This window comes from Misgurnus anguillicaudatus, chromosome 25 (genome assembly GCF_027580225.2).
Source record: "Misgurnus anguillicaudatus chromosome 25, ASM2758022v2, whole genome shotgun sequence".
NCBI lineage: Eukaryota > Metazoa > Chordata > Actinopteri > Cypriniformes > Cobitidae > Misgurnus > Misgurnus anguillicaudatus.
This window is the reverse complement of record NC_073361.2, coordinates 32164685-32184188: the sequence shown is the minus strand read 5'-3', so window position 1 is coordinate 32184188 and position 19504 is coordinate 32164685. Positions and strand designations below refer to the sequence as shown.

Below are 19504 nucleotides of genomic sequence, written 5' to 3'. Positions count from 1 at the left end.
TCTGCTGACGGTGAGCGTCAAGTTTCTCACTATGAAAACTTTGACGCTCCTCGCATTGGCTTCTATTAAAAGGATAGGGGATTTTTATGCATTTTCGGTCAACGATTCGTGCCTTCAGTTCGGGCCGGCTGAATCCAGCGTTAAACTGAGACCCCGGCCGGGCTACGTGCCTAAAGTTCCCACCACTCCCTTTAGGGATCAAGTCGTGAACTTACAAGCACTGCCTTTGGAAGAGGCAGACCCAGCTATGGCTTTGTTATGTCCTGTACGTGCACTACGTGTGTATGTGAATCGCACTCAAAGCTTTCGGACCTCAGAGCAGCTCTTTGTCTGTTACGGTGGTCAGCAGAAAGGGAAAGCTGTCACTAAACAGAGGATGTCTCATTGGATTGTAGACACCATCGCCCTGAAATATGACAAACAGGGCATTCCTTGCCCTTTTTGTTTGAGATCCCATTCAACCCGAAGCGTGGCTTCATCTTGGGCTTTGGCTCGTGGTTCCTCGCTTTCAGATATTTGTAGAGCTGCTGGCTGGGTGACACCTAATACGTTCACTAGATTCTACAGTGTTCGTGTTGAGCCGGTATCCTCTCGAGTTCTCTCGTCAGATCAGTGAGAACATCGAGGAACGGCTCCTGTGTCGGCTTGGAGCCTTTCTTTTTGGCTGCGCAGAAACCGCACCATTATGGAAGGCCATTAAGGCAAAAACGTTAAAAAAATGTTTTTTTTTGTCTTTTCCACCGCTTGGTGACCGATGTTGCGGAGCATCGGCTGCCAGCCTCTCACTAGATGTATTCTTGACTATCTGGGTGAGGCTAGCGCCCACATTGCGCCCCCTAGTGGTTTCTTTGTGAGTATTTCCGTGGAAAGTTTATGATTTACCACGTTTCCCTTAGCGGAGTTCGTTCCGCGCCTCTCTAGTGTTGCTAAGAGAGTGTATTTTTATAGACCTCGTGTCTTTTTATCCATCACCTTAGTGGTAGACCCCTAGAGGGTTTTTCTTCCGCAGCGATCTTAGTCCCGCCTGACGAGTTCGCTTCCCAGTTCGCCTAGTCACTATCGTGGGTTAAGGAACAAGTAGTGACCGGCCTCTGCTTCAACCCCATTTCCGTTCCCTTAAAGAGGAGAGTTGGAGGGTTTATGCAGGCACTGGAAGGGTCAGCTTCAGTGGCGCTTTGGTAGGGATTCCCAATTCGTCGGTCACGACGTGACGTCGTAGTGACCGACTGAAAGGGAACGTCTCGGTTACATATGTAACCCTCGTTCCCTGAAGGAAGGGAACGGAGACGTCACGTCCCGTCGCCACAGTTTGCTGTTCCACTGCTGATATTGGCCGGACCCTTTCCTTCTGTCCAGCTTTCTCAGCAAAAAATAGCTGATTTGATAACTGCACCTGCCGCTCATTAAATAGCTATGCGGCGGGGCGGCGCCGGCAGATGCAATTATCTGCATGCCAAGTTCATTGGCGTTTTAAAGGTTTCTCGAAGCAGATAGGTCACCCGCGAAGCGGTTCCCAATTCGTCGGTCACGACGTGACGTCTCCGTTCCCTTCCTTCAGGGAACGAGGGTTACATATGTAACCGAGACGTTTCACATATATGTTTACTATATGGTAGAATATATTTCAAATATATGTAAAATTATATGGAAATATATATGTAGATATGTGTTCGATATCTTGTGGAATACATTTTACATATATGTAAAACTAGATGGAAAATATGTGAAATATATGTGCATATATGAGAACATTTATTAACAATATATGTACAGATATAGTGTCACATGTATGTTTACTATATGGTAGAATATATTTCAAATATATGTACAACTATATGGAAATATATATGTAGATATGTGTTTGATATATTGTGGAATACATTTTGCATATATTTAAAATTAGATGGAAATATATGTACATATTTATTGTAAATGTATGCACAATATGTGTACATATATGAGAACATGCACATACAATGTATGAATATATTTGGGATATATACAGTATATGTACATGAAACATCTAAAATATATAAATACTTAAATATGCAACCTGCAATATACAAACATTTACACCACATATTAACACAGACTGATGGGTAATCTATCAAAAGCCACCTTTATTTTCTTTTAATCAGGCACAGATACTAAACCCAATTTGAGGTACAGAGCTCTATAGGCCTATTAAAACCACAAGAGGTTTTGCATATGGTCGGTCAAAGGAAATTTGATTGGCTTTACATTACATTACATAAATGTGTTGCATTGCATTTACATAAATTACATTTTAAAAGAGTGCCATTTAACAAAAAATATACAAAATATAAATTGAAGTAACTTAAATTATTTCAAAATTTCAGCAGTGCCATTATACAATATAAAGACAATATCAATAAAGACAATATCAATAAACAAAATGCACAGACAATAATTAACAAATAAATAATAAACAAACTTTCAAGAAGTTTTGGGAACCGTGAAAAAGCAACAAAAAAAAACATTTGCCAAAAGAACAGTCCATTATCCTGGTTAGGAGTCCACCTTGGTTCTTCACTGATGTAAACCACTTACATACCCATGTGTGATGGGTTTATTCATTCATTTTTATTCATGTTTCCTGTCGTTTTAAGTAAATACAAGAGATTGCTTCACTAAAATGTATATAATCACATTGGCTGCATTGTCTAGTTTGTATTCAAGCACAGCTGTCATCTGACAATAGATATTAAATTACAATCTGCTTGTTTTACTTATTTTATCCCCTACAAAATAATGTGTAATATATCTGTAACACTGTTACAGATCAAGTTACTTATGCAATCAGGTGTTAGTGCACCTGTCCCTCATACACACGCATACGTTTTCATGTCTGTTATTAGGGTTGTTCGAGTTCATGCACAGCTGTAAGAACCAACAGCTGGATGACATCAAAGTACCGTGAGAGCGATTCCAGAAATCACACGGAGAACTCTGATTTCGAGTTGCTCTCGCGGTATTGTGATGTCAACCTCCTGTCGGTTCTTGTGGTTCCGCATGAACTCGAACAAGTCTACTACGTCATATGTCACATGATAACGTCAACATGGCGAATGCTGTACATACTTAACGCGAACGTACATACTGCCTTAGCGCACGTTAAGTAGGTACCCAATGAAATTCAGTACCTACACAGTTAGTATGCGATTTCGGATTCAGCCTTAGTTCAGGACCTATCTATCAGCCTCCTTGTTGCTGGTGTCTGTTACGCATCCTGTCCTCTCTTCACGCCTGAATCTCAGCTTCCTACTCGAGCATTTTATATATATATATATATAAAATATAGTGCCCTTTTTGTTCTTGATTGCAACATATTTTGTATCATATATAAATGTATGTTTAATGCATATATTGCAATAAATCAAAGCATATAAAGACAAACTATTACATGTAAAAATACAGTGCCCTTTCTGTTCTTGATTGCAATATATTTTGTCTCATATATACATGTATGGTTTATGCATATATTGCAATATATCAAAGCATATAAAGACAAACTATAACATGTAAAAAATATAGTGCCCTTTTTGTTCTTGATTGCAATATATTTTGTCTCATATATACATGTTTGGTCTATGCATATATAGCAATATATCAAAGCATATAAAGACAAACTATTACATGTAAAAAATATAGTGCCCTTTTTGTTCTTGAATGCAATATATTTTGTCTCAAATATGGGCCATTCTACCGAATTGGTGCAAATTGACACTTCAAAACTTCTTGAAAAAAGTGTGTTTTTTTCCTGCAAGCTTTGTAGTCATAAACATAGTAGAACATCTAAGGAACACTAATCTACTGATTGGACACTTTAGTTTCCTAGCATGTTTTTATACCGTTTCGAAATGTTCTCTCTCTCCCAAAATTTGTCACTACCGAAACACAACAACATTTGATATAAAAATGTGGTTTTTAATAGCCTATTCTGATTTTCTTTACATTAACCTTCTAAATATATTTTTTTACATTTTTTTAAAGACAGTGTCATGGTTATATTGATTAGAAATATTATTTTAACAAAACTATAAGAGTGGTTCATCAAATTAAATGCATTTTGAAAGCAACATTTCTCTGTAATTGCCATACATGCACTGATACAGTTTTCAAATTCAAGGATTCATTAGTTTAAATTTTTATCTAACTAAATAAAATTGTCATCTTTTCTGATAACAAAACCTATTTTATTTTTCCAGAACATTATTTGTTTCGGTCGTGACATCAAATGTTCGGAAGTGACAACCATATTGGATTGTCCATATTTTGTGTAAAAAAAGTCATTAGTTAGTCAAAAATGGTTGGCATTATGCAGTCAAAACATACAGCACAAAGAATATCTAACGCAATACCACATAAAAGCACTTTGCACTGAAATTACGCTGAAGAGATGGCGGATAGTTCAGACCTTGAAGGGATGCAAGATGCTGTGTTGATTTTCACATCTCTTGAGAAAAAGATGACAATGTATGTCCATATAAAACTTCAGGCCCACAGTATAAACTACAGAATTTGGTGTGTGTGCACCCATGTCCATCTATAATGTTGGTGTACACATGTGTGCCTGTTTTTCCATTACACATTCTAACTTCTTTAAACCTCCTTAACTGATTCTCTTGTTGCTGAGTTTGACTTTTTTGAGTTTGAAGTAAACTTAATTTTTTATTTGATTTGAGGTAGGTTGAATAAATTTTCATATAAAAGAACTTGTGAAAGACCGATATATCGGCCGATTTTTGCGAGTTTTATGTGTATTTGCATTGGCCGATTAGTGGCTGCTGTGTTCACAGAGTTTTTCCGGCATTATTTACAGACAGAAATATAGTTTTTTAAGTTCAATAAATGTTACTTTTTTAAATTGAGACTTATAAAAATGACACGATGATGCCAAATGTTACAAGTAAACTAAGTGAGCAAAAGAAGTATCAGCTCAAGAAAATAGTCTCTCTCAGTCTGTCCGCTCTACTTTCATCTTTCCGTCTATGCATGTTGGTGATTCCTCTCTCTCTCTCTCTGTAGCTATCTCTACAAATTAACCAAAGATATTTACATTTACATTATTAGTGTGAGCCTGCCCTGTCTACACTTAACATGTCAATTTACAATGATACTGATAAGTGCTGTCTGTTATGTCATTTATATAAAGCAATCAGTCAAAGTCCCGCTAAATTAGCGCAGAAAGTTTTCCTAAAAAACCAGAGGTAGAATCATATAGCCTTCATTTATATCAATAATGAGTCAAGCTTCTACTGTATGAATTAATTAAATTAATCTGGCCTAGTTCATTTTATCTTAGTTTGTAGTCCTAGTCAAATCACGTACAACATTACAGAAATATGACTAACAAATTATTTGTACTGAAAAAGAATATATGTGCACATGAAAGTTTCTATTTATTTATTAAAATAAAGAAATAAGTGTCATTTTGTCACTACCGAAACAATCACGTCACAACCGAAATGTCAACAAATGTTTCGGTTGTGACTGTTTCGGTAGTGACGATTTAAGCTAACTTTGATCCTACTGCTAAGATACTAATCAGTACGTAGTTAGCTAGCACAGTTCTCAACATTGAAACATGAGTAAAACCTAAATGACCAGTAGAAAAAATAAAAAAAACTTAATTAATCATTGAAAACGTGTGATCGGTAGTGACATTCATACACACACTGATTTCCACACACTGATTTCCAAACTTTTGATCACATTTGCTTCAAAACCATGGGACTGATCTACTCACCATGTCACCACAAGGGAGAGAGGCACAGACAAAGTTTCTGGTTCAAAATGGAGGGGAGTGGCTTAAAGCAGTATTATATTATTGACCAAACTATGCAATGTTTCGGTAGTGACGTGAAAATGCGGGACAGTGTTTTTTTTACATGATTTTACATGATTTTACTGAAAATATCCAATAAATATAATTTTGGTTTTAATTAACAAAAGTATTCAAAATGATACTTCTTAAAACAATGATAAAAAAATTACAAAAATTATTTCATATTTTTTTCCTATGTTGAAATTCAGACCTTGGGGTTTGGGACAACCACCTCTCAATTGAAATCACCATATAAATGATGATATTTTATATATAAAGCCTGCCGCTACCTCAAATATTACTTTGGGTTTTGATTGGTATTTGCTTATATTTTTTTATTATCAAACATTTTCCTACATTATTGCTTTTTAAATTAGTTTTTTGGTTCCGGGACAGCAATTTGCACGAATTCGGTAGAATGGCCCATATACATGTATGGTCTATGCATATATTGCAATATATCAAAGCATATAAAGACAAACTATTACATGTAAAAAATATAGTGCCCTTTTTGTTCTTGATTGCAATATATTTTGTATCATATATACATGTATGTTTCATGCATATATTTCAATATATTGGAAAATATAAATATTAAATCCCATATATGGGAATATGTTGCCTAATATATTACATGCTATTTTCCAATATACTGCAATATATTTTTGTTTCGTAAGGGTGATTAGGGCACTTATAGTGTTTGTCGTTGCATAGGGGGATTCCCTCTAATTTGGGTGGCCCTTCTGACGGAGCAGTACTGGAGAGTGGCGTTGTCTCACTGTGGTGGTTTGTTTACAGTGGTTACTGTTTTGACGAAGGCAGATACACAACCTAAACGACCCCACAGCCATCAGGGGCCCCCTTCAGCTGGGGGCCCTAGGCAGCTGCCACCTTGCCTCCCCCATTGCGACAGCCAGGCACGTGCACAGATAGGGCTCAACCTGTGCAGAACACATGCCCTTTTTGTCCTTACACTCCGAAGTGCCCTTTTTTTCTAGGAGATTTTATTAGATTTTTTTCTATAATAAATTAATGCTATTGGTAACCTTTTACATATGTCTGTCTGTTTTTCAAATATATTTATCAAATAAAAGTTAAAAAACAAAATCTTTTTGGATCCGCTCAAACTGTCAGTCAAACCCCTTAACTCCGCCCCCTGAGTGCAACGAGCTGAAGTTCCACAGCAGAGCAGCTGAAAGTCTTGCAACGGTAAATAAATATCTTGTTGTTTGAGTACAATTCCGTCTCATTATGAAAGAAACATTAGTATGTCTATAACGGCGCATGTTTTATTAATTTGAGCAGGGCCGGTTTAGACGAGATTGGGCGAGTGGGCAATCAGGGAGGCATCAAGGGCTCCAAACTGTGACCAAAATGAGTTTTTGACACAGCGCGAGCAGTTTTCACTGCTGTTCACACATGTGTAGGGCACCCGTGACAACAATTCAGAATGCAGGATCGGGTTTTACCGCTTATTTGCATGACACGTCTCAATCGTTTACCGATGGGTCTACGCAGCCCGGGTGAACCGCGAGAAGATTCGCCCGCGCGGGTTTAAAATTAAACATTGCAGAGATGAGAGATTGAGAAAATATGGGCTGAATTTTGTGTCAATATTATTCAATCAAACATACAATATTTGAGAGCAAAACTATTAAGTTGTTGTAAAAAAAATGAATTCGCATTTAAAAAATGTTATCTTAAAATTATTTTAGTTACAAAATACAGTAGTTGTTAACCAAATTTTTTGCAATATGAATTTTTCTTTGAGTAATTTCATCGCGTGTCCCTACATTTTGCTCTCTGCTACGCTTTTTTTGTTTGCTGATCAAAAAACTTTGCTTTTGAGTCAAAAAGTTTTGGATGCAAGTTACAAGCGTCTCAGTGGGCGGGATCAACCTAGTTGAATGAAAGACCTGTTTCTATTGGCCATTACTGTCACCATTTGGCCACGCCCACCACGGAAGTCTGCCTGTAGAACGAGGAGAGCGAGGCTTTGCTATGGAGAGTGGCATATTGTTTGTAAGGTACGAAATATCATTTAATGTCATAAACTCTGTGGAATGTGTATAAAAATGAATATCTTGTGTTTAACCATCCATATGTTTTTGGGCCAATCCCATTTCTCTGTCTTACCCCTTCCCCTTACCCCTACCCCTTAGTTTTGCACGTTCACGTGAGAGTAAGGGCTATCCCAATTCTCGTTTTGATGAAGGGGTAGGGCTAAGGGCAAGTGGTAGATACCCCTTAAAACCAAGAATTTCCGCGAGCTTACTTGAAACCAAGGGGTACCCAGAATACACTGCGCAACCGGCAAAAATGGTGGCCAGAGCGTCCAGAGAGTCCCATAAATGTAAGTATTTTTGGGTTAATAATTAATTTAAAAATTACTAACGTCTTGTTTTGTGCTCTACACAGTCCTGTTCATATATATTTGAATTATGTTCTTAATTTAAATGTTTTAAAATTCCGCTAGTTTGCTACGCTAACGTTACGTTGCTGATTTGCACAACATTCTCGTATTTGCTGATTTGCACAACATTCCCGTATTTCTCTAACTAGCCATGAATGGACTGCATGCTTGTCTACAGTTTTAACTAAATTCCATTAACGTTAGCAGCGAATTTCGTTTGATATCAGTGCATAACACTACTTGCTTTGGAGACATCGGTACGTGCTTTACGTACACCGTCCTGTATCACACAGGGACGCCAGAAGAAACTCGGCGGCTGATTCACTGATGACGTAACCGTAAATATTAAGCGGTGTCTCATTTCATAGGGGTATGTTTTCACCCCTAGCGCTTAACACTTGGTTTTGAGGGACAAGGGCTAGGGGTAAGACGAAGTGGTAGGGGAAGGGGAAGGGGTAAGACAGAGAAATGGGATTGGCCCTTAATCTCTTTTATCTAAATATGCAACGTTAGTTATTAGCATTAGCTTCCGGAGGCTATTGCGTCCAGAGTTTGCTTTATACAGCTAATTCTTACACAGATATTAATAGCATGCTTTTATTAGTAAGTTAATCACTTACTGCATACGGACATAAAATGTACTCATGATGTGACGCAATCGTGCAAGTTTGCTGTTGCAGGCTGAATATTTTTGCGTAATTGACTACTAAATTAGTATTTCTTTTTTGAATAGAAATGATAAATTATATAATAATTTTATACAATTAATTCTAGCATAGCAGTCATGACATATAATAGAGTAAGATCAGGTGGGCATTTAATGACATTGATAGATCCAAATATGACTATGCCAAAAATGTTAGATTAAACCGATACAAGGAGCAAGTCCAGTTCACTAGTTCTTAGTTTCACTAGACCTCTCTAGTCAAGAAAATGACTTTATCCATTGCTCAAAGATAGACAACTCTGTGGTGAGTTAATGCTTTTACTCAACCACAAGGTACAGAGATGAGAGCATCAGGCAGGGGACAAAATGATAAAGAATAAAATAAAAATGGTTTATTGAATAATCTTAACTGTACTGTCAATGGTCTGTCTGACTCGTCTTGTAACATATTTTGGTAACACTTTACAATAAGATTCATTAGTTAATATTAGTTAATGTATTAACTAACATGAACAAACTATGAGCAATACATTTGTTACAGTATTTATTAATCTTTGTTAACGTTAGTTAATATAAATAAAGCTTTATTTGCTTGTTCATGTTAGTTCACAGTGCATTAACTAACATTAACAAAATTTTAATAAAAGTATTCGTAATTGTTGAAATTAACATTAACAAAGATGAATAAATGCTGTATAAGTGCAGTTCATTATTAGGTCATGTTAATTAATGTAGTTGCCTTATTGTAAAGTGTTACCCATATTTTAAACAACATATAAAGTATTACACAATGCTACTTTGTCTTATGACATTATCAAAAATCTTTAGCCGGAAGAGACCACTGATATACCTATATCTACCCAACATAAATAATCTGCAGTAATGAAACAACAAACAAAATAGCTTAGGATAAAATGAATGAATATGAAAAAATGTGCACATGTAAATAAATATATTGGTAACTAAACAAAAGTAATTAATAAAATCCAGTATTTAAGGAATTTTGATACGAAGATCTTTTAAAAGTAGCAGGTAGACCAGACTTTAATGACAAACTGTGATTTGTGACATAAAAGTAATTTGTGCTCCTTGTGTTGCAGGAATGATTGGGAGGATTGTAATCAGAGAGGCCAAGAAAGATGTCAATATCACTTTGTAATGCAAGATCTGTTGTGGAGAGGATGCATTGTGTGGCATCCTCATCTCTGCTGTTGACTTCAAACAATTCAATTTTGTTCACATTTATTTGTGTAACGCTTTGAACAGTCCTTGTGATGGCCGATGTCAACTTTCCTTATTTGTAGGGTCATCTGATAGAGACAGGATCCAGACTGGAGCTGGTGTAATCTGAAGTTTAAAAAAAAGCAAATAGAGAAAATTACCATAGCTGCTGTTTAGAGCTTTTTAGGTTAAGGATAATTTAAAAAAAGTTATTTATAAACTTAATGCAAAGTTACAGCATGAAATTATGTTTATGCACACTGAAGAGGTGTCTTTAAGCTAGATTTAAACTGGGAGGGAGTGTCTGAACAGTCTCAGTAAGGCTGTTCCACAGTTTCCATAGGTGGAAAAAAAACTTGCCCTGCTTTGGTAGATTTTGCTATCCTAGGAACTACTAAAAGTCTGGAGTTTTGAGATATTAAGGAGCATGATTGTTTGTAGCATACTAGAAGTTCTGTCTGTAGGAGCTAAACCATTTGGGACTTTATAAGTGAGTAGCAATATTTTGTAATCGATACAGAATTTAACTGGTAACTATTGTAGAGATGCTAAATTTGGGGTTATATGAACTTGCGTGACCTTGTAAGAACTCTAGCAGCTGGGATTTTGCACTAATTGTAGCCTATTAATTAAGGATGAAGGACAACCACCCAGTAATCTAATCTAGATGTCATAAATGCATGAACAAGGTTCTTCACATCGGAGACGGTTGATATGTTCTGCTGGAAGAAGGCTGCTTTTGTGATGTGAGATATGGGTTTCAAAAGAAAGATTTCTGTCTAATAAAAGTCATTTACTGTATTTGCTGAGGTGACCAACGTCCTTTCATTTGAAAACTGTACTCCAAATTATTCTGCTTACAGCTCTTTGGTCCCATGAGTAGTCCAAGTATCTTCATGTAACTTTTCTTTATCAGATCTTGGAATCCCCAGCCATCCTTCCTGTCATTGCCTGACTTCAATGTAACCTCTAGTGAAGAATCATCTGAGAAATAAATACAAATTACTGAGATACAAAACAAGTGTTGTATATTAAGTGTCTTACTAAACATTACATGGGCCTTTGGACAAAACATTTTGGGGCGGTTTCCCGGACAGGGATTAGACTAGTCCTAGACTAAAATAAATGTAAGAGCTGTCAAAACTGAAAACAACTTGCGCTGACATATCTTAAAATACATCAGTGCCCTTTGTTTTGCCTCAAAATGCACACAAGTAATGTTTTATGTAAGGCATGTTTGTTAAACCTTCTTATATTTCTGAATTAAACTAAAGCCTAATCCTGGTTTAAGCTATTCCCTGTCCAGGAAACCGCCCTTAACTGCTTTTTTCATTTGTAAATGGATTTGAATAAAGGCATCTGCTATGTGAATAAACATATAATTTCTTCAACTGGATATTGTTTGAATAAACATTTACATAAGTGCCATTACAGGATTAATTCTTCACGTATTGAGTAATATTTAAGCAGTATCAACACTAAGAACTTCCAATGTAAAGTTGTCTGTCCTTGCAAAGGTTATGGAAACTCTAGTGAATGAACAATTGAAAGAGTTTCTAAATGCCAACAATATTCTGTCTAATTTTCAGTCAGGTTTTCGAAAAAAAACACAGCACAACTACCGCAGCCCTAAAAGTAGTAAATTATTTTATTGATTCTTTAGATAAGAGACAACATTGTGCAGCTCTTTTCATTGATCTATCGAAGGCTTTTGATACTGTGGATCATGCAATATTGAAAGAAAGACTTCTCAATTGTGGGTTATCAGAACAAACAGTTTGCTGGTTTAATAATTATTTATCAGGTAGATCTCAGTGCGTAAAGGCAGATGGCTTCATTTCCAGCCCTCTTAGTATATCCAAGGGTGTGCCCCAGGGATCAGTGCTGGGACCACTTTTATTTATATTATATATCAACAGTCTTGATCAAAATGTTTCAAATGCGAATTTCCATTTCTATGCCGATGATACTGTGATTTACTGCTCTGCACCAACTCCTAATCAAGCTCTTTGTCAGTTACAACTTGCTTTTGATACTGTACAACGTACCTTGTTCGATTTAAAACTAGTCCTGAATGACGACAAAACAAAACTTATGTTGTTTTCCAGTGCAAAATCAAAGTTACGTAACCTTCAACCCATCACTACTTCTCAGGGCTTCGAAATTGAGTTAGTATCTCAATATAAGTATTTAGGTATCATAATTGATGACTCACTCTCATTCAAACCTCACATTCAGCAGCTGGTAAAAAAATTAAAATTGAAACTGGGTTTTTATTTTAGAAACAAGTCGTGTTTTTCTTTTGAGGCCAAAAGGAGACTTGTTGCTGCCACCTTCTTGTCAGTGCTAGACTATGGCGATATTATATACATGCATGCGTCCATAACAAGTTTGAAATTGTTGGATACTGTTTATCATGGAGCTCTTAGGTTCATCACGAATTTTAAAGCACTTACTCATCACTGTTCTTTGTATGAGAGGGTTGGTTGGTCTGCATTGTCTACACGTAGACTTACTCATTGGTTCATTTTTATCTATAAAGCTATTCTCGGTCTGCTTCCTCCATACCTTCAATCTTACATTAAAAAGAAAGGTACAGGATATTGTCTTCGTTCTGAGGACTTACTAGTTTTATCTGTCCCTCAAGTTCGGACTGAAATGGGAAAAGGGGCTTTTAAGTATGCGGCCCCCTGTGCTTGGAATCAGCTGCAAACAGTTTTGAATCTTAAGGAGCCAGTTTCTTTAGGTGTTTTTAAACTACTTTTAAATGACTTGGAGGCTACTCAAAATGGATGTAAATGCTTCGATTGATTATTGGAATGATCCTTGCTGTTGTTTATCGCATTAGATAATGTATATATGAAACTTTGGATATTTTATAACCTTGTAATTTACTATTTATTGTACTATGTTTTATGTTACATGTTTCATGTTGTTATGTCTGTAACCTTGTTAATTTGTGCTGCTGCCTGTCTTGGCCAGAACGCTCTTGGAAAAGAGATTTTTAATCTCAATGAGTTTTCTTTCTGGTTAAATAAAGGTAATAATAATGTAAAAATAACGGGGAAAATATAGTCGTGCAATTACATAATATGTAATATTAATATTTTTTTATGTCCGTATGCAGTAAGTGATTAACTTACTAATAAAAGCGTGCTATTAATATCTGTGTAAGAATTAGCTGTATAAAGCAAACTCTGGACGCAATAGCCTCCGGAAGCTATTGCTAATAACTAACGTTGCATATTTAGATAGGAGAGATTAAAACATATGGATAGTTACACACAAGCTATTCATTTTTATACACATTCCACAGAGTTTATGACATTAAATGATCTTTCGTACCTTACAAACAATATGCCGCTCTCCATAGCAGAGCATCGCTCTCCTCGTTCTACAGGCAGACTTCAGTGGTGGGCGTGGCCAAATGGTGACTGTAGTGGCCAATAGAAACGGGTCTTTCATTCAACTAGGTTGATCCCGCTCACTGAGATGCTTGTAACTTGCATCCAAAACTTTTTGACTCAAAAGCAAAGATTTTTGATCCGCAAACAAAAACAGCGTAGCAGAGAGCAAAATGTAGGGACACGCGATGAAATTACTCAAAGAAAAATTCATATTGCAAAAAAATTGGTTAACAATTACTGTATTTTGTAACTAAAATAATTTTAAGATAACATTTTTTAAATGCAAATTCATTTTTTTTACAACAACTTAATAGTTTTGCTCTCAAATACTGTATGTTTGATTGAATAATATTGACACAAAATTCAGCCCATAAGAAAACTTCTAGCCTATATTAACACCAAAAACATTACAGATTAGAAACCCCAGTTAAGGAAAACTGTGGATAGAAGACGAGAAACTTGTAAAGGATACAAGTATGTATATTGCCCTGCCACTCATCTCATTACAATATCCAATCTGGATATACAGTAACTTATTATTAGGGCTGTGAATCGATTAAAATTTACATACTCTGTGATTAATTAATCTAAATTAATCGCCTACATAATTTTTGCTGTGAAAGTATTAAATATTTCTTTTTAAATAAATCAGTGAATAATCAGCATTAGTGACATCAAAGCTCAAAAACTCTTTTATTATAACAGTATTTTCACTGTTCAAATAATGGCCATAACAATCAACAAAAATGACCTAAAGTAATATGCTAAGGAAATAAAGTGCTTCAGGAAGATTATTTACCAAAAGTTTAACAGTGCAATATCAATTGCAGGGCTTTTTTGTGCAATTGAACATAAACCTTAAATAAAGAACCCGACAGGTGGATGACATCAAAGTACCGCGAGAGCATTTAGGAAGCAGTCTTCTGTTATGATTTCTCGAACTGCTCTCACAGGATTTGGATGTCATCATCTGCTTCTTGGTTCTTGTGGCGCCACATGAAGTGTACTCACTAGTTTAACAAACCCGTTTTATCAGCCACTGGTTAGATCAACGTAGCAGTCAAAAACGCGACGCGAGTAATCACGTACGAGAGAAATTATTTACCCACAAAATACAGGACACCTATACTGTGCAAAGACACACGTTAATTGGCTGTTTGGTTTTCTGATCCCAATCTTCATCATTCCGCTAAGCCAAGTCAATCTCCATTGGTCTTTTACACCTTTATCGATGTCCAGGGCTGCGTTCCCCGAAACCTTCTTAGCTCTACGTCGTTCTTAAGTTGTACCTTAAGCTGTACCTAATCGTTAATACGTGTTTCCCGAAACGTTCTTAGTTACGCATCACTTCTGTAAGTCGTTCTTTCGGAAGGTTGGTCTAAAGCACTCTTAGTTATACCTTATCCCACTTGACTCCGCTAGGGGCCATCACTGTGATAAAAGCTTGTGTAGATTGCAGTCTATATATAACTAAATATCTGTAAAGTTGAAGTACACTCCGTGTTAAATTAGGCATTTTTTTTATTTAAAGATTAAAATATTCACATAATTAGACATTATTACACTGATGGTTGTTAGATTTTTAATATTTTTTCCAAAGGAACATCAGCTTCGAACTATTACAGGCTTAAGAAACTATTTAAAAAGAGTTTGGGTGGAGGAGTTGGTGAAACTATGGCAGGGCGAATCTATGGAATAAAACAAATAAAGGAAAATCGCAGACCACGGGAGCACATTCATCACGAAATCATAATTGTTGATTTTCCTAAATATTATTATTGATGTTAAGTCGACTTTGCATCAAAGTTTTTTAATGTTTTCTAACTTTGAGGCAGCTGCATGCCAAATTCTTTATAAACACTCAAAAGAAAATGCTCCACTTGATTATTGCTTGTATATAAGGTCAACAAATTTTCCACATTAAAACTAATCAAAGCTAAAACCTAAAACAATCATATACAACAATTATATATCATATAATATATATTTTATGTTATATTTAAGGTAAACAGACAGGCACGGCACCAGAAACGCGTCCATTAAGCGTTATCCGCATTTTAAACGCGCTGCTTGCGCAGTGTCCAAGCACATAAATGCGTGAATAATGAACAACAATTTGTTTTTATATATTTTTAGTGTAATGCCAAGCCAGGTGACTTGCACGACCCACCTTATTTCCCTGTGCAAGGCATTTATTAACCCCTAATATAAATTATCCTTTAAAGTGAAGTAATAATGGATGCATTGGAGCAGTTTATGCATTATACTTTTGGACATGAAGTTGCGAGTTTTGCATGGGTTTGATATAAAATAAAATATACAAGGTTTATATTAAATTTGAAATATTTTTTACCAGATATTCCTAATAAATGTAACTTTTTCTATTTCTGAAAAGTTTCTTTAATAAATAACACCGCTCTCTCATAACGCAGCAAACCTATTACATAAAGTGAACAATTGATTGTCGAGCAATCGATATCAACCTATTCAGCACCATCGCCATGGACAGCACCTGGTAACGTCGTACGTAAGAAAGTATACCTTAAGAAACCCGCTAAGGTACAGTTCGGGAAACGCGGCTAGAAAAGGTAAACCTGTAGTTAAGGTTTAACTTAAGAGTCTTCGTAGCGCGCTAAGGGAGAACGTTATCGGGAAACGCAGCCCAGGTTCAAAGGTCAATACGGAATGGATTAATCTGCGTTATTTTTTTAACGCGTTATTTTTTCTCAGATTAATTAATTGAACTAATGCGTTATTTTCACAGCCCTACTTATTATATATGTATGTATCTTATGCCTAGAATTAGCCAAGAGGGCTGTATGATTATTTAGTTCATAACTTTTTATTCTGAAATCAACTGCACAAAGTTAAGTCTGTTTAGTATTTTTCATTAATGCAGTTATTTTGGGAAAATGTGAATAATTGCAGGCTGATTTAAGGTGTGCTCAATATTTTCTGCTTGCGCTTCTAACATTTTCTGTCAGGGGCTACAGTGCTCCAAATCACCAAAAAGTTAGCCCTGAATGACTAGACAAAATTTTTTATACATTTTCATTGCTGGCTTATTTTAAGGAAAGTGTAGTTCACGAGAGAGAACAACCAACCTAAGTGCACCTTCAAGAGACCAACGTTCCTGGTCCTCAGCACATTTGTTGCCAGGTAGGCAGATACATGTTGGATATGCTAATGGTATGGCTAATAGAATAGTATTTTACTATATTATTTTGATCTTACATCTCATATTTCCCCTCTTCTCAATGACATACATAAACATGTTAACCAAATAATAAAAATTAGCTCATTAACCAAAAAGAATAGTTTTTTTCCTCAAACATATTTTTATTTAACTTTATGTATGCAAAGCAGAGGAAAAAAAAAGAAAATTAATATATCACCCAATTAAATATGAGTGAGTACACAAGAGCAGTTCACAAACACATGACTACAAATAGGCCTAATACAGATAAAAGCCCTGAAGGCAAATTGTTAAAGCCAACTTAGAAGGCCAGATATCCTTATAATGCCAAGCTATCATAAAATGTAATTTTTCATTCATTAATAGGGAATTTTTCAATCATTAATAGTAAATAAATATAAAGTTTTTAAGACAATTATTATGTGCTATTTATTTGGAGGAGGTGCCCTTTTTTAGTTTCAGTACATGCCCCTCAAAAAGTCTGTGCACGGCCCTGGCGACAGCTACAGCTCCAACCCTAATCAAACACACATAAGCAAGCTAATCAAGGTCTTCCTGATCACTAAAAAAGTTTGATTAGGGTTGAAGCTAAACTCGGCAGTGCTCTGGACCTCCAGGGTAAGGTTTGAGGAACCCTGCTAGCCCTACACTGTATAATTTAACCACTTTATCGATAATGTTACCAGCACCCTTACCCTACCCTAATATTTTAAACAACACAGATTGAAAGGGTGCATCCCAATTCATGGTCTGGATACTTTTAAGGCCACGGGCTTTGAAGGAAATTAAAATCATGAAAAATCGTAAGCTCTCTCTTAGCGTGGTTTGAGCGCAAAACGCTAACACCGCAGTCTTTAGAAATCAGTGCAGCGCAGTACAAGTCAAACTATGGTATGCTGACAATGATTTTATGTTATGGACATTTTTAAGACTTATAATAAAATATGTTTGCAATGGATAGAGGACTATTTATGCAGTTGACTTTATTTGGTATCAGAACTAATGAATCAAAGATGGCGCCAGTGTTTGTTCCTCATTGAAGTCTGTTCCCTATATGTTTATAGCGTCTTCATCACGTTACATTTATAATTTATTTAGAAAGATTATAGATTTCAATTGGTTATACTAAAAAGCAATAATATCATGTATTCTATTATACAATTTATTAAATATTTCATATTTGACAGTTTTATGTCTTTTAACATATATAGCCTCTCTTTTTCTTTTCTTTTTTTATCTACTGTTGGTTTTAAAACTGTTATGTTTCCAAACATAATAAATATATATTATACATATAATATGATTCATACTGTAAAAATTATTGACTTACAATCAAGAACAGTGAAGATACATTACATAAATGCACACATATACATCTCAGTAGCCATTAAAACTTTCAATGTATATAAAGAATAAACATATAATGTGATAAAAACGCGATAAAAAGACTAAACTAAAGGGAAACACAGGGGGAACAGACTTTCACACAACACCGGTAACCCCGTAACCGTTTAGTTTATGCCAATTTTTTTATTCGGCAACACTTAAAACCTTTTGACAATTTGCCTGACGTGGCTAAATAAAAAAAATTGCCTCCCAAATGGAGCTGCTGGATCTTCTCAGACCATAATTCTGTATCTCATTCTCTCTCTCTCTCTCTCTCTCTCTCTCTCTCTCTCTCTCTCTCTCTCTCTCTCTCTCTCTCTCTCTCTCTCTCTCTCTCTCTCTCTGTGTTCATTGTAGATATTGCTTTTTATTGAAAACATTAAAAAATGGCCAGCAATACCGCATTAAACAGAAGTAACTGCAGCTGCTTGCCAATCAATTCTGATCGTAATACATTACCATTAGTATAAAAGGGTATTAAATATTTAAATATTTTTTAAACCCATGTTTAACGTGGATGATTAGCGAGGAATACCCGGTTCGTCTACCCGTATTACTGACAATTTTATAATTTAATTAATAGTCTATATTTGACGGATAACTTAAACTATGTTAAAATAAATGTTACTGGAATAATTTGAGTAATGTTCCATTTGTATAGAGCGTGTTGTCTTTCTTAACGCCGTAATGCACCTTCGCGTGAAGTGGAGAATCGATCCCTGAGCGATCGATCGCAAATAATTCAGCACCTTAACTCGGGACAGCGACATTGTTACGTCGTACTTAGAGGCAGCGTGTTAAGAAGCTTCCTAAGAGACACTTCGGGGAACACACTTAGGAACATAAACAACTTTGCTAAGATATATCTTTTTGAGCCTTCTTAGCGTGCTAAGAGTGAGCGTTATCGGGGAACCGGGCCTTGGTAGTTTTGATCAGTACTGAGGTTGATTAAGATATTTATGCAAAGAAATTAAAAAAAATCTTCATCTGATAAATTTTTATAACCGTTTAATTTAATGGATGTTTTCATCCACGAACAACACTAAAGGGTAATAAATTTGAAAATGTACAAGGGTTAATATAACAAAATGGTAGAATGATTACAGAAATTCAATTCAAATAAATTTTATTTATATAGAGCTTTTTACAATTGGTAATTGTTTCAAATGTTAGTCGTTTTAAGTTTTAATTGTAGTCTTGTTTAATATTGTGTTATTCTCTGAAAGTCATGAATATTCCATTAAGTAAATCAGGAAACTGTCTAAAAATAAGTCAGAAAATATGACTGAAGACATGTCATCAATATGAGACAGAAACGCAAATGCCTGCGGTTTTAATATTTATGAATAGAAATAGATACAAATCT

At 35.6% G+C, this 19504-nt stretch overlaps 1 long non-coding RNA gene across 1 annotated transcript in view; it reads right to left on the bottom strand.

Annotated features, from left to right (window-relative positions):
- LOC141362133 (uncharacterized) overlaps positions 1–3694 on the bottom strand; it is a 61618-nt gene extending 57924 nt beyond the window's left edge. Inside the window, exon 1 of the long non-coding RNA XR_012368116.1 lies at positions 3210–3694. This is a non-coding gene — a long non-coding RNA (uncharacterized lncRNA). The remainder of the gene's footprint in view (positions 1–3209) is intronic.
- Between the last annotated feature and the right edge of the window lie 15810 nt (positions 3695–19504).